Source organism: Phaenicophaeus curvirostris, chromosome 1 (genome assembly GCF_032191515.1).
Source record: "Phaenicophaeus curvirostris isolate KB17595 chromosome 1, BPBGC_Pcur_1.0, whole genome shotgun sequence".
NCBI classification, from domain to species: domain Eukaryota; kingdom Metazoa; phylum Chordata; class Aves; order Cuculiformes; family Cuculidae; genus Phaenicophaeus; species Phaenicophaeus curvirostris.
The window spans coordinates 50,397,569-50,413,017 of record NC_091392.1 but is presented as its reverse complement, the minus strand read 5'-3'; the positions used below and the strand labels follow the sequence as shown (position 1 = coordinate 50,413,017).

The following is a 15,449-nucleotide window of genomic DNA, read 5'->3' as shown; positions in this document are numbered from 1 at the left end:
CAAGGCATATTTTTTCATGGCATGAGCTTCCAGGGATTTCTACCACAATAAGTTGTATGGTAATTGAGGATCACAAGCATATTCTAGAATTTAGGATGTGAGTCACATAACACATTAGTCCCTAAGGACAACATTGGCTTAGAAAATCAAACCCATTAAGTTAGTGCCCAAATTTGGGAAAGACTAATGTGAAGGATTTTTCACAACAATAACTATCAGTTCCCTAAGTATTTGGGCCATTTCAGAACTTCTTCCTACAGCTTAGAGGTTCAAGACTGAGGAATACTCTGGAAACTCAAGCAGCTATTCATTTTATTGGCCACAAAAAGAACAAGAAAAATAATCTGCTGTCCAACAGGTTTACAGGTGCTCAAGTGCAAGCAGTTCCCATTAATACAAATTTTAACTGTATTTATGCAGCTTGATTCAAATGAGCTGTAAGTCTGCAATTCTCAATGGCATTGGCAAGAAATAGCTCCTACCGGAATCACCAGAATTTCTCTGCTTCCTTCTGGGATATCACTTTCTCCAATGGTCTGGAAAGCATCAAGTACAACGATTCTTTGGTTGAGAGTTACCATTCTATATTTATTCTGTGGTACTGCCATGAAACTCTAGCCAAGACTATGATTTCCTGTGCTACATCACAAAGAGCAAAGTGCCTTTACTGAGAATTTTAGCAGTGTTCAGTAAGTCATGGAGAAATCCACTCAATCCACAGGAATATTATCCCTGCTCTTATTCATCACCACAGGCCACTTAAGATGTTCATTTACAGATAGACACAGATTTGCAGAGATCTATAAGCATGTAATCACACCGAACACTTTGTCCAAGCTTCTGTGCAGATCCTGCCCTGTTACTGCTCAAACCTCCAGGACATTTCAGTTTTCCATGATCAAAGACTGCAAGGCCTTCCACCTATCCATAGTTTCTACAACTCTCAGGATCCAAAAAACCTAGGATATCTCTTGAAGGTAAGCCTCATTTTTGAAGAAAGTGCTCAGAAGACAACTAAGTCATCACACCTCTCAGGCTCTGAAGCAGAGTCCAAAACTGGCCAGGAGGAATAAGGAAGGCATCTTATCTGCGTCCTGCTGAGCCCAGCTTTCAGTTTGGATCTAGCAGGCAAAGGTACAGTTCCCCGTTCTGCCTAACTTGGAGCATATGCACTGAAAATGCTACAGAATTTATGATTCTGCATAGAAATGAGGGTTCTGCTTGTTGCATCTCCCACAGAGCAGGAAGCAATTTAAAAATAGAACAAGCGAGTAAATCGTACAGATTGATTCTGGCAAGTACAGACTTAACTCCACCAAGGCTTTTCAGGAGAACTACAAGACAGGAGAAAACAGCTATCACGTTAACCAAAGCAGATGGAGAGACCCAGAAAGAAAGGTCAGCGAAGGGGACAAAGTTAAACTGACAGTAAAATTTAAACCCATAAAAAATGGATTGTACATAAGCAAACAAAGAATAGCTTAAAACAATTCTCTAGAAGTCTTTAATATTTTTTTTTCTCCTTAAGCAGCCCAGCATTGGAGTACTTCAGTGTAGTCCTGTGTCTCAAGTAGCAGTCATTCATTAGTGCAGCAACCTGACAGCCCTCACCACAAGCCAGTACACCTCCCAAAACATGAATGCAGGATATTTAGAAAATATCCTGATGTCTTTCCCCAGTCACTATTCACATGCCTGGCACTAGTGCTAGACTACTACGTGACTCTTTCACAATCTTAATTTGCTGTGGCCAGACTGGTCTCAACAAATAACTGAAATATTGCTACAGTTAGAGAGAGAGAATAAAGTACATGGGAGAACACACAATTTAACCACTTCTGATAAGATTCATTTTATGGAGGGCAAGAACTGAAGTCATACACATTTTAAGTTCTCAGTACCAATAATCCATGAATTCCTGAAGTGTCAGTACCTGATTACTGCCAGCTGACATCTCCTTACCAGACAGTGCTCCAAGACAGCAAAATGGAACACATGCTGATCTTCACAGTTGCTGTGGGTGCTGCTTCTGTGCCAAAATCCATTCCTAACACTGCCTACATGAAAGCTGCTTCATCCTAAGCATTTTCCATCAATGGTCTATTTCATAAAAGTCTTATGACCTCATAGCTTCTTTTTTAAAACATGACCATAGTCCCCAGAATAAATTTGAGATGAATAGATAAGTTCCTCTGAAATACCGCATTTACCCAAATTCAAGAGAACCCCAAATTCAAAACACAAGTCCAAGTTCTCACAGATTGTTTCAAAAATATACTTTCTAAGGCTAGCGCAATACAGCTCTCATATTTGATAATATGGGAGGCACCTAAAAAGAAGGAAGAAAATACTCAGTTTTCAAAGATCTTTTTCCAGTAGTTGTGTAATCTTAAAATAGCAAGCCACTAAATATGTTTCCTTTTAACCACAGTGCATTACTAGGAAGAGCTACTTTTCTTCTTTCCATACCCCTGAACAGCAACTAATTTCCTTCCCTTATAGTTAAGTTGTCATTTGCAACAAGAATAAATATTGAATTTTGCTGGATTACTTCCATTTTAGATGCAGAACCATTTTGAATTAAGTGAGAAGAAATATGTTCCCTAATTATAACAGTATCTGAACCAGACGCAACAGCTCAGAAACAGCACTGTGAAAATCTCAATTAATACATATACATTTGATTGGGCAGATTAAATATCTCAAATTTCCCTGCATTGCTTCCAGGCAAAAGCAAGCATGTGAGAGCTCAGCTGTGACAAACAGCACCTAAAGCAACAGCAACAACTTATTTACATGTCAACATCAAAAATTACCCTCAGTTTTTAAATACTCAGAAATAATAAAAAAAAATAAAATCTGATTAGGATAAATAACGTAAATCAGGTGCACAGACTAAGTAATTTACAATGCACAATGTGGATTCACAACCTGTGTCTACAAAGGTTGCAACTAACCATTTTTTGCTCCAAATTGCAGCAATGAGTTACCAGATGAGTTTAAAAGAATGGGTTTTAAGATAAGGAAGAAAGCCACTCCTGCTGCCATTAGGTACAGCAGGGCTATCGGCGCTGACAGCAGTCCGACTGGCACATGCTCCCAGGGAAAAAACAGAGGTGACCAACCAGACTGCCGAAGCTCTCCTGCCCTGATCTCCCAGTCTAGATTATCAGCTTGCTTCACTTTGTGCCCCATGTCCACCACGTCAGCTTGCCAAGACCTAGTCTTTGGCTACTGCATTAGAAGAAACTGCTTTGGAGGAATAGCCAGGTGCTGAAGATGCACAGGGTGGAGGAGAGGCCTGACTGCTGCCTGCTGCTACTCCACGTGGGAAGGATGAGCAACAGGGCAAAACACCAACAAAATAAAATGCCTTCTTCCCCTCCACAGCAGCATCAGCCACCTGAAGGACTTGTGCTGCAAAATACAAAGGGGCAATGCTGAAGTATGCCTGACAAGCAGAAGAGAATGAGAGGTGATGTTTTCCCCTGAAAGCCTTTCTGCATGGCGTGGGGGTGACAGCAGCAGGGGGATCATCCCTTCCGCTCTCATGTTTCTGTTTCCTTCAGCAGCCCATGGAGAGCCTCCTGGCCACCACGTCTGCTTCGATTTCATCGCTCCTGCCTGCATGCTGTTTATTTACCTCCCGCTTGTTTGTTGGTTTGTTTGCCTGACACAATGATAAAACTTAGATTTAGGTTTCCGCCTTTGACTGCTACTTTCCTCCTGTCTCCTATTGTGCAGCATCCTAAAGCACTCTCCTGCTGGAACTGGATTTTTGTCCTCTTCCCAGCTGCAAGGATGCAAGCACTCACACCACTTCCCTGCAGTCCCAAGGAACAGCAACAGCAATTAACTCCATTCACTCTGTTGAGTCCTAATTTCTATCTGATTAATGAAATGACAGTTACATCTTACTGTGGTGGCTTGGTGACAGTAACAGGAAAGAAAACCCCTGCTTTTGAAATGATGCAGTAAAACTCTACATTAATACCTGAACTGGCCAAAATTCAAAGAGTTGTACGCTCATTTGCTTTATTTTTGGTTTTTCGTTTGTTTTTTTTTTAAAGGAATCTATCCTTGTGATATTAAACATCTGAATCATTTAAGCTGGAAGAAAATAAGGGAATATGAAATCAGGGAGAAATCCTATTTTTTTCTATTAAAAACATGTCCTCGGATGGAAGTGGTTCAGATCACTTGCATTTATATGCTGACTAATTACATCCAAACTATAACAAATCCTATCTTCAGATGGGCTTTGTTTCTTTTCTTTCTTCTTCTGTTTTTTGTTGGTTATGTGTTATGGGGTTTTTTTTCCAAAAAGTATCATAAAAAAATCCCTGCTTTTAATTTTGTTTACTTACTTTTCTATTGGTTAGGCATTGAATGTAACACAAGCCACAAAGTTAACCAATATCCAACATCAGGTGAATTCTACCATTTCCTTACTGTGAGAAACTAAAGAACAATATAACTTTTATAGTAACAGATTCAGAGATATTTGGTGGGCCTGGTAAACGCCACAAAAAAAAGTAATGAAGACCGATTCTGGAGTATTGTGTCCAGTTCTGGAATCCTCAAGATAAGAAGGATATGGAACTGTCCAGAGGAGGGCTACAAAGATAATCAGAGGGCTGGAGCGCCTTCCATATGAGGACAGGCTGAGAGAGCTGGGCTTCTTCAGCCTGGAGAAGGCTCTGAGGAGATGTTATAGCAGCCTTCCAGTATCTGAAGCTACAAGAAAACTGGGGAGGGACCGTTTACAAAGGCTTGTAGTGATAGAATTAGGGGCACCGGGTATAAACTGGAGAGGGGCAGACTTGGACTATGTGTAAGGAAGAATTTCTTTGCAGTGAGAGTGGTGAGGCACTGGCACAGGTTGCCCAGGGAAGCTGTGGCTGCCCCACCCCTGGAGGTGTTCAAGGCCAGGTTGGATGGGGCCTTGGGTAGCATGTTCTAGTGGGAGGTGCCCCTGCTTGTGGCAGAGGGGTTGGAACTAGATGATCTTTAAGGTCCCTTCCAACCCAAAGTACTCTATGATTTGTTCACTTTGGCCATATTGGAACTTGTAGCTATACTGTGTTCAAAAGCAAAAATGCAGACAAAGGTTTTAGTCACACAGGTTTAGCTTACAACATGTGGACCAAATGTTTGCTACATAAACATTTATAATTCCATGTAAATCAAGTTAATCACATGCTGACAGGAATATCTGTTGATTTCATGTTTGGGTGGGTTTTTCCCCCAAGTATTTAAAATTGCTATCTTAAGAAGCCTGACATTTAGTTACAGGAAATAAATGCAATGTAATTGGGAAAATTAATTTGATATAAAGCTACTAGAAACCCCCAAATGGCTGAAAACAGGCAAGCATTTCTAATACGAATTATAGGGTACAAAAAAAAATTTTTTTGATTGCTGTCAATATATTCCACCTTGGTAGCCTCAAGGGTTATTAAAACAAAAACATGCAATAACAGGTGCTCTTGTTGAAGTGTACATCTCGTAGATATGTACATCTCACCTGCAGATGTGTGTGTGCTGCACGGGGCTTAGAACAGATGCATTGAATGGGCAAACACATGCTTTGTGACCCACTCCAGCTCACCTGCTCTTACTTCTGCAAAGGCACTGAAAAGCCGAAACAGACCACCTGCCAACCAAATCCAGACCCCCAAGAGACTTTGCTATAACATTAGGAAAGTGACTTATGGAAGGCAATTCCATTACTCAATATGGAACAGCAATTATAATTTTTCTTCAGCAATTTATGCAGTTGGTAATGGGAGACTCACAAGTAACTAGGGTAAATCTAGAAGGGAGCATCACAACCACCCAATAAATATACACTGAAATTCCTCAAAGGCAAATATTGCTGTAGAACTGTCAGCTGTCAGAGTTAAATGTGAATTTATCCCCAAAGGACAGCCACAAGTTCTTTAAAATTCAAATATTTACCAAAACACTTTTCAGAACAAACTTGCCTTGAATAGAGTGACCATTATCTTACGCTAACATTTGTAGGTAATTCCAGAGTACAGTAATACACCTGGAAATTTAACTTGATAACCTTATGAATGGATAAACAATCTTTTACTATCCTTAACTCTCTTGTCATAGTTACAATGTATCATTAATAAAATCCATTTAGTGCTTTTTTAGGGCAATGCTATATTCTCAACTAAAGCACATAGCGATTGTACTGTCAATGTAGTTTGGGGCATAGGGGGAGGACTGTCAGATTAAGTTTTCGGTATTTCATACTCCTTCAACAGTAGGGATAGTGACTAAATAGTGACTAGAACTCAAACTTAAATAGTAAGAGGGTTTTGATAAGCCTGTTGTCCTAGGCTGAAATGGTGGTGGTGGTGTTTTGTTTGGTGGGGGGTGCTTGGTTTTAAATAAAACCAGAAGACCAGGGAGAAAAAAGGTCAAACATTTTAAAACCCTGAAAAAGTGGATGGCGCATATGTTTAATAATTGAATTTTAAAAGAGTTACCATTTAGCTAAAGATAAGACATAGTTCAATATATCACTCTACAGAGATATAATAACCTGTGGTTGCTGAACCTTTTTTTTTCCATTTAGCTTCAAACTTTGATATAATAGATTACTATTCATTTAATTAAAATGCTTGGGATATTTCTGTGATAAGTAATCCTTTTTGTAGGATTTCAACGGTGAGCATCTGTTCTGCAAGTAATAGATCTATGTGCATTATCTCTCTTGCAATATTAAATAAAGAGAATATTTTAAAACATAGTAAGCCTGTATTAATGTTTTAATTGAGAACATGAGCAACTAAAATCATATGGGTAAACTGTTTGTTACCACAGTCACCTGGGCCAATAGTTCAACTTCCATAGTTTAAAATTCAGATTAAAATTATGATGTAAGGAGATTGGTTGCAAATGTGACACATCAAGAATCCTGAAGAGTTACTTCAAATACGTTTTCAGTCTAGCAGTCATACTTAAAATGGCAAAGCTGAATATGGTTTTCCACGCTGAGCTGTTTCTCCTCCTCTGTCTCATTATTTGATGTATTAGTATACAACATGGGTAGGCACCAAAAAGTAACTTACAGGCATTTATTAAATCACAATGGTTTTACAAAATTTCTAGATAAGGCAATGAGCTTATAAGAAATAGTCTCTTGGGAAATAAAAAACACAGCAGGCATCCTTTTCTTTGGGCATCTTTAAAACTTAGTTGTTTTTCATCAGATGGCACTAGGCGAAGTCTATATTGCAGCAGAAAGTTATAAGAAAAACACTAGGAACATAACACATCAAAGTATTCAGTTTCTTATTCAGTTTCTTCTACCTTCATGTGAAAGAAAGCTACCATGTGGCACGGCAGACTATCCCAAGGTATTATGCTAATACACGGACCTTTTACTGCACGGTAGCAAAAAGTTAAAATCATGAGCAATTACAGTTAAATTTCTCTAATGAATATAAACAAATTGTTAAGAGATGAAGGCACTTTCTACTGAGTCATACATATAATTTGAAACTTATAGCCCACCCTATGCTCCCATTTCACATTGGACAGGTAGCTATCAACCGAACTTCATACAATTTGAGTCTGGGAAAGGCCAGATCAAGTCCTCCAGCCTGGCTTACTATATAATGGTACACACAACACGGGCCACCACAGCTGGTCTGGAACTGAAACCAAGAACTTTTGGCAGACTAGCACAGACCTTTGAGAAAGGTGCGCAACCTTGATCCATCTCACCAAGAAGTACAGACACAGATGTTCATTTTGGTCACACAGCCTATTTCACTGACAAGGGGAAAATTTAAATAAAATGCACAAGTTATAGGAACTCAGTCCTCAGGCAGTGAAAAGAAATGTAAGAAACTGTTCAGAAAACTATTCTCCTGAAACAAATGCATTTTTCATGAAGCAATGAGAAGACAGACCAAAGCTCCTAAGAGCAAATACTATCTTGCCCTCATCCTCAGAATAAACAAAGAAGCAGATGCATTCAGCCAAAAGAATCATCGACTTTGGACACTGGAATAAAAATGGTATAGGACATTTCTAAAGGATGTCCGTGTTTCTTCTCTCTTGGAAGAGCTCAGCTCTGCAGCATAAGCAGAGATTTTTCACTTCAGATCACTATATCCAACTTAGTCCCTTTCATATCTTGGGTATTGTAGGAAGCAATAATCATCATGAACAATGCCTACCCACACTCAAATTATTAATTGCAATCATATATTAATTTTTCAATATTGCTTCAAATAAAGTGTGAATACATTTCGCATTAATCATGTCTGAAAAGTAGCTCATGAATAATTCATTCAATGATAACACCTCCAATCAATCAGAGCATGATTTAAATACATTTTACTAGTGTTGGACTAACTCTGTTCATTATTGCTTCACTGAATTTCATGGTAAAAAAAAAAAAAAAAAAAGACAAAATTGCTCCAAACTCTGCTATTATTAGCAACTAAAATCACTTTTGCACCCGAATTTCCTGCTAGAGGGAAAAAAAAATTAATCAGACTGGATACATAAAAATTCCCTGCTACTATCCAAATATCTATATAAAAATAAATAAATACTAGGGACAAATGAAAGGTCTCTGGATGGATTTAAGGATGCAAACTCACTGAGAGAGAGATGCATCCCAAATCCATTTTCATCCAAACAAACGTATGTACATCTTCCAACTGTGGTTTTGAAAGTTTACCCCTTGAAGCTTACCTGGCAGCAGCTGAAAATAGTAAGTGCTCCAAATCCATTTCATGTTATCAGAACCATGACCTCCCTGCCTCTGTCCTCCAGGAAAGATTGAGGCACATGCCATGTGAGGAAAACTGAAACCAAAATGATTATTCATTTGTGTTATCATCTTCCCCCTCCTGGATTAAACGAGGCTTCTATTACGTGGCAGACTTCTGCTTCACTAAATCCTGTTTTTGCTTTGCTTTTTCAGATTCATTTTTATCCTTCTTGTGTAAGCCTCATTGTCTTCCTTTTCAATTGTAATTATCACTTTTCAATACTAATCCTTTCCCAAGCAGCCTAGATTTTCAGCCCATTGTACTAAGCCAGATTCCTCACAATTTGATCCAGTAACTGGTTTAGTTTACCCTCTAATCCCTCATTTGCCACCTCTGAATACAACCTGGAACTTTCCCTACCGAAACAAGCCATTTTCCACAGTCTCATTACCTCTTGGTTTGTACTACTCACCTCATCTTCTCTAAAGCATAGGATTACCCATTCCTTTTCTGTCCAATAAAGCTTGTTCTTTTCTTGTTTTACCTCTAATCTTATTTTCTCAAAGGTTATTTCAAGCCTTCTTTTTTCCTATTTAATTCACATTTAATGCTCAGACATATTAGATGAGTGCTTTGAGGTGTTCCTTTGTGTGGTGTAACAAAGAAAATCAGTGATAATCACAAATCATACAAAAACATACAAACTAGAAGTATAAAAGATTTGTTCCAATGGGTCGTATGCTAATATAGTGCAGATAACCTATACTATCTCTGCACTAAGCTCTGATAAACCTCCATCCATAGTGGTACACAAAGTAGAAAAAGGATTTCTTCCTATGCATCAGCATAGAGAGACAGGTGGGAGTTTTTAATGCCTCACCTTTAGTTAAAATTATCAGCCACAAGCAGGTGACATCAGAGTATTCACATCCCACATCCATGCAAACAGTTCATGGGGTATCATTTGTGCCTACATGAGTCGAAGGCCACAAGGGGCTCCTGCAAAACATGTGCTCCCAGTGTAACCCTTGCTGCGACAGAGTCAGCACGCAGAGGTGGCTTTTCCACGCCAGCTCCTTCACAGACAGGTTCTTTGTGAGGGACAGAGCTGACACATCCTCATTTCCTTCAAGAATACCCTCAGTCTTTCCCAGTATGTCTATAACCCAAATATTTCCAGTTTACACAATATATAAATAGGCACGGCTGTAGAAGGACTCCGGATCATTTTCAGGTTTGCGACATATAGATAAACCAGTTTATAGCACCGAACAAATATTTCTTCAAAGATGTATCTTTATAAGTGAACAATCCGCTATATGCTGTACTTGCATTACATTCTTTCAGAACATCTGCAGTGATTCAAACATGCTGAAAGCAGAACAGATTGCAGGGATTTAAACCTGCATTAGCGTTAGTTTTATGCTTTTACAGTTTCATGCAAAAAGCTATGAATAACCAAAACCATTGGGGTAAGAGAGGTTAAGGGGATTGATTTGCCAGACTACATGCATTTCCATAATGCTGAAATGATAGATTTTTCCCTCAGAAACGTAAGGATTACTATCAGATGTCTAGAGGGCAAGCACCAAGGAATAGAAGCGTGAACTCTTATCAGAATATCTTTAATGTGCAGTATTGTCAGAAATAATGTAATTAAGGGTAGTAATATGGATTTGTCAAATAAATTATGCTAATTATATTATCATTTTAAAATTATAATTAAATATTCAATTATACGAAACACAAACGAGATTCAACAACTACGTGGCATGTCTTTGTCATGGTGAATGTGTTTTAAATTAACACAGAAGCTCATTAAAAGCAGCCAATTTTATGGAACTACACATGATAGCCTTACTACGTACTTCCACTAACACTGAAGTCAAAATCAATGTACAGTGCTATGAAGGGAGACACTTCCATCCCACTTATGTAAGCTGTTGGGCTTTGTTAAACTGATGTTACTGTGTTCAAATGCATGAAAATTAGGAAATCCTCTTCTTTCCATGACATGTTTTACCTAGCTTCTTTCCATGGACCTACTCTGCAGCTCCACAAACATTTCTACCGTGCCAGTGAACAAATGGCATATTTCTGTGCAGGAGTGGCCAGGACAAGCAAGCACATCTTAAAACACCTTCATCATCATAACCAGAGTCTCCTGTGGTACCTAGCCTGCCTACCTCAGTGCTCAGGGAATCCCTAAAATCTGCCCTGAAACACACTTATCCAAACATTGCTTGAGTGTTAAAAGCTGCTGAGGACCTGAGTACATATAATAAGCCATTTCAGAATAAATGGGCATTGTGCATACAGTCTGATTTAGACTGGAAAAACTTCCTTGCTTTCCCACTTTCAAATAAAAGGGATCCAAACAAGCTGCAAGTGGTTGGAAGTTTATCCTATTTATTTCCTTCATAAAGCATATTACTACACGTTTCTGTAAACATATTAAACTGAATGGAAGGAAAATGAAGCTCGTCTTTATTTGAAAAAAAAAATATTAAGGCATTATCTCTTACTAAATTTCTCTTGTATACAGTAGAAGAAATTTGGTATAAAAAGTAGAGGGACTGAATAAAAGCATTTAGTTTTTGGCTAGTTTCACAATAGCTTAACTAACTTTTTGAAAGTCATTCAAAGTACGGTATTTAAGAATCCCTAAACTCTCAGTTCAAACAGAATTTGAGGTGTATGTCAACTCTGAGAATGAAGAAAGAAATTGAAATTGGTAATGAAATCTTTCTTTACTTTGGGTAAGGTCATCTACAAATACTGCACATTTCACTCACTCAAAACATCTTTTCTCCCTGGAAATTCTAAATGTTTCTATTCCATGTCATTAAGCAGAAGTTGCATTCCACTTAAACACACAAGAATTCTACGTACCAGAAAAATATGAAAATCACCTAATTTATATATCCTGCCTTAATGAAACAGCCTCCAAAAACCATCAATTCAGATGATTCCGAAAAGGTAATACAGCATTCGTTTTATATAGACGCCTATTGCCACTACACGATATTAAAGATCAATTCCTCTTTGCACTTATTATTATCACAATCAAGAAAAGCACCACCGTGATTATTACCTTTGCATACAGTATAACATTAATTTGATTATAAGATGGCAATCTTACAAGGAAGGAATAAAACTACAAATTTGTACCCACTATTAGAACAACATAAGCTCTTCAGGACTCTAAACCTACAGCACATGCAGTTGCATCTGGCTATGCTTTCCAACATCATTAGCCTCTTCCAATGTTCCTTTGAAAACAAACTTTCAAACTGAGATGCCACAAACAGCACTGACTATAATATCTGCACAGTTTAAGCTCTGGCTCCTTTCACGGTGCTTTCCTTAAAAGATTGCCAAATATATTATTTCACTCCATATTAAGTGCCATTAATTTCCCCTCACAACAGACAAATTTGAATATTATGCAAAAACATGGCAAGGATTTTCACACTGCAGGCAATACTGTCCTCTGTCTTTCAGCAGCTGGGATACCATGCCCTCCGCTGACATATCCCATAGCTCAGCTACCCCCATATTCTCACATTTTGGATGGTGCTTTGTGTGCTTGAGGAGGTATCCTATAGTTCTGTTCAAAGGCATCAGAAATTTTATCCCCCTATTCATATCAACTATAGCAGAATTCATCAGACGTTTGGAGGTTATCAGACATTTGGAGGTTAACAGGAAATCAAGCATACTGAAGAACAAAGTGATAGGACCTGTCTCAATACTACTGAGTAGGTGCTTCTGTGCTTTAAGCTAGGGTAAAATCCAATCAACTGCTCCAGGAATAACTGGCCAAGCTTTAAAGAAACTCCAAACCTGCTGTGAAACTGCTTGGAGAAAGTTAGGAAAGCCCTTAAGAGGTAGGCTATCAACCAGAAAGAGGGAAATTAACTTGGTGGAGCTGCCCAGGAAGTTAAGACAAGAGGGTTCCCCTTTCCAGATTCATAGGAAATGTGTATTACTTATTTCTCACACTCTGTCTTTTCATACAGCTTTTGCTGACCTTCATTATATCTCATGTGAGTGACACACTTGAAAAGGATGTAAGAATTGCCCCTTTCTCAAGGTGACCACTGTGTTTCCTGAACAAGAAACAAAAACATCCACGTACAACCTTCTTCACAGTTGTCTAACAATATTTACCAAATCACTTGGTGAAGTTGGTGTTGTCTGAACCCCATTAATATTTGAAGGGGGTGGGGGGAGGAAGGGAAAAAGAGCAGAGGGGAATATTACTGTTCAGCAGCAATTTAAAAGCTGGGTGCAGTGAATGTCAGGAAAGAGTGTTATCTTTGCCCATTGAAGATACTCTCCCCCATCCTCCCAGTTGTTCCCAGGTATGATAACTGCAAATAGCTCAGTGCCTTGCAGATGAATGAGTTCACACACATGGCCTGTGAAACCATCTAATTTTACCTCTGGCAACAGAAGAAGTCTGCCACGGTTCAAGTTCATGCTAAGTGCCAACTATGATGTTGCCCAGGGGATGATATGGCTCAGTGCTCTCGGCATTGAGCCAGCACAGGTTAGCAATCTGATGAACTAGAAGGTCACTCAGAAATACGTCTGCTCTCTGCCTAGCAAGTACAAGTGCTAGCAACGATGCCAGACATTCTTATTCTAAAGCTGAGAGCTTTCCACAGCCACCCGCCTGGCACTAGCCTACTCGTGACAGCAAAGAGATAGCACACCTTAAACACTCCTTTTCATCCTCGCTGCTCTCTCCAGGAATATACTGTTCAGAGCAAGAGAGGCCAAGGACAACCATGCTCTTTTGACTTACATACTCCCTTCCCGCCTCTTTGGAAAATGTATCTGGGAATAGATTAACAGCTTGTTGACAAACAAGATCAAGAGTGGCCAGTCTGTATCTAGCCCAACATATACAAGCACGCAACCTGCTTCAACTCAGTCCTCACCTCAGAGATGTTAAATGCCTGCATTTTAAAGAAATGCAGGCATGCACTTGAAATAAATATCCAACAACCATAATCTTTTCACACCTGCATTACTCAACCAGGAAGATAATACAGGGATTTGTATCCACTGGATGAAGTGCCATAATCCAGACAATGCATTTTATATTTGCTCCTAGCTTTATTACATGCAAGCTCAAAATGTATTTTCAGACAGTTAGCATTACCTACAGTCTTTCTCTTACCTACACTGCTGTTATCCCATGGAATGAATGGTTATACAGTTTTTCAACAGTCAGAACTGGCAGATAACAGTCTAGTCTAAAGCCACTGAGATAAGTTATCCAGAGAAAAATACAGTTTATGCTATCATTTTTCTCATGCATAACAACTTGAATAAGGCTATTTTATCTGAACAGAGCACATAATCACCCCTCAGACAAGGCAGGCATACGATGTATCATCATACTTGCATTAAGTAAAAAAAAAAAAAAAAAGAAACTGAACAAGACACTAGTAAAACCAGATTTTCTGTAGGTAGGAAATGGGGTGGAGGGTGACAGAAGTTACTGCTCTCTGAAGAAAACTGGAACATAGAAATGCTTAATCAGTCTCAGTTAAGTTTGAAAAGAAAAATGCAATAGCTGTGCTTCCCCTGGTCTGCATTTTTCATACACTTTCTAATTCCCAGGAAAGTCAGTTGGACTTTTTCCACAAACTTTATGGACAGCTACATCAAAGTTTTTGCAACCACACTTCAGCCATTATTGGTACATCTAATACATCTTCTATTAAAAACAAAATCCTCCCGCTTTTCTCCTTAAAAGGTGCTAAACAGCTATGAAGTTCCTACAATTTTGCTTTACTGTGGCAAGGAAAGAAAATAAAGGGCAATAACCAGAAACAGAGGAGACAAGTGCTACATTACATTGAATATCGTATTACCACAGCTACCCCTATGCCACTTAAAACAGCATCAGGGAATTACAGCTTTACCTTTCTCCTTGTCGCTTATATTTTCTTACACCAATACCCCACTCTGGAGGAGATGGCCACTTCCTGGGTTATAAAATGGCAATCTAGACAACTTTAACATGTTTTCATGGAGTTTAGGAAAACACAAATCAATATAATACAAAAGAAAATAGCATGAAGACAGGAAAAAGTCATGGACTTTTATTCTGTCCCTTTTTCATACACCAGAAACATACAAGAGACAGAAAGTAATTGCATTTCATGTGCCTACAAAAGCTGGGATGGGGCTGTCAGTGCTTTGCATCAATTAAAGCTGCCTTTAACCGCCCTATGCCATGCAAGAGCTAACCAAATTCCTCTTTCCCCTGGGTTACGTTGGGATACCTTCCCTAATCAGTTCCTTTTAGTACATTTAACACCCGAAAACTTGACCGAGATACTTGCATTTCCACTCTTTATCTCTTAACAAAACCAAAAAGGAAAACCTATGAATATTTGAGCCCTGCTTGGTCTTTATACAAGGGGAATGAACTCTTAGAAAAACTGATTTTTTTTTCCATAACTATTACCATACCATACTTTTAAGCAATAGAATTACATACAGATGGCATGTTTCTTCATAACAGCTGAATTTGATCTCTGTTGTGATATTTTAATAATAAGGTAAAACCAGCATACACATAATAGCAGCCTGAGAAGAGTTTAAAAATAAGTCTTCTCTTCAAAAGTAATAATAGCAGCACATTCTCATCTTTGCTGCTGCTTTAGGTAATGACTTTAT

General features: G+C 38.6%; 2 protein-coding genes across 5 annotated transcripts in view; one reads left to right on the top strand and one right to left on the bottom strand.

Moving 5' to 3' along the window:
• NAV3 (neuron navigator 3) overlaps nucleotides 1–15,449 on the bottom strand; it is a 563,826-nt gene that overhangs the window by 457,419 nt on the left and 90,958 nt on the right. Inside the window, exon 1 of one of the 3 annotated variants that reach the window (XM_069858043.1) lies at nucleotides 1,934–1,950. The exons of the other annotated variants lie outside the window; for them this stretch is intronic. The gene's annotated coding sequence lies outside the window, so the exon portion shown is untranslated. Of the gene's footprint in view, nucleotides 1–1,933; nucleotides 1,951–15,449 lie in introns of those variants that run through there. 3 annotated transcript variants of the gene reach the window in all.
• CSRP2 (cysteine and glycine rich protein 2) overlaps nucleotides 2,750–15,449 on the top strand; it is a 300,171-nt gene continuing 287,471 nt past the window's right edge. The window contains exon 1 of one of the 2 annotated variants that reach the window (XM_069858137.1): nucleotides 2,750–2,754. The gene's annotated coding sequence lies outside the window, so the exon portion shown is untranslated. Of the gene's footprint in view, nucleotides 2,755–8,090; nucleotides 8,098–15,449 lie in introns of those variants that run through there. The other variant, XM_069858142.1, reaches the window with a different exon arrangement.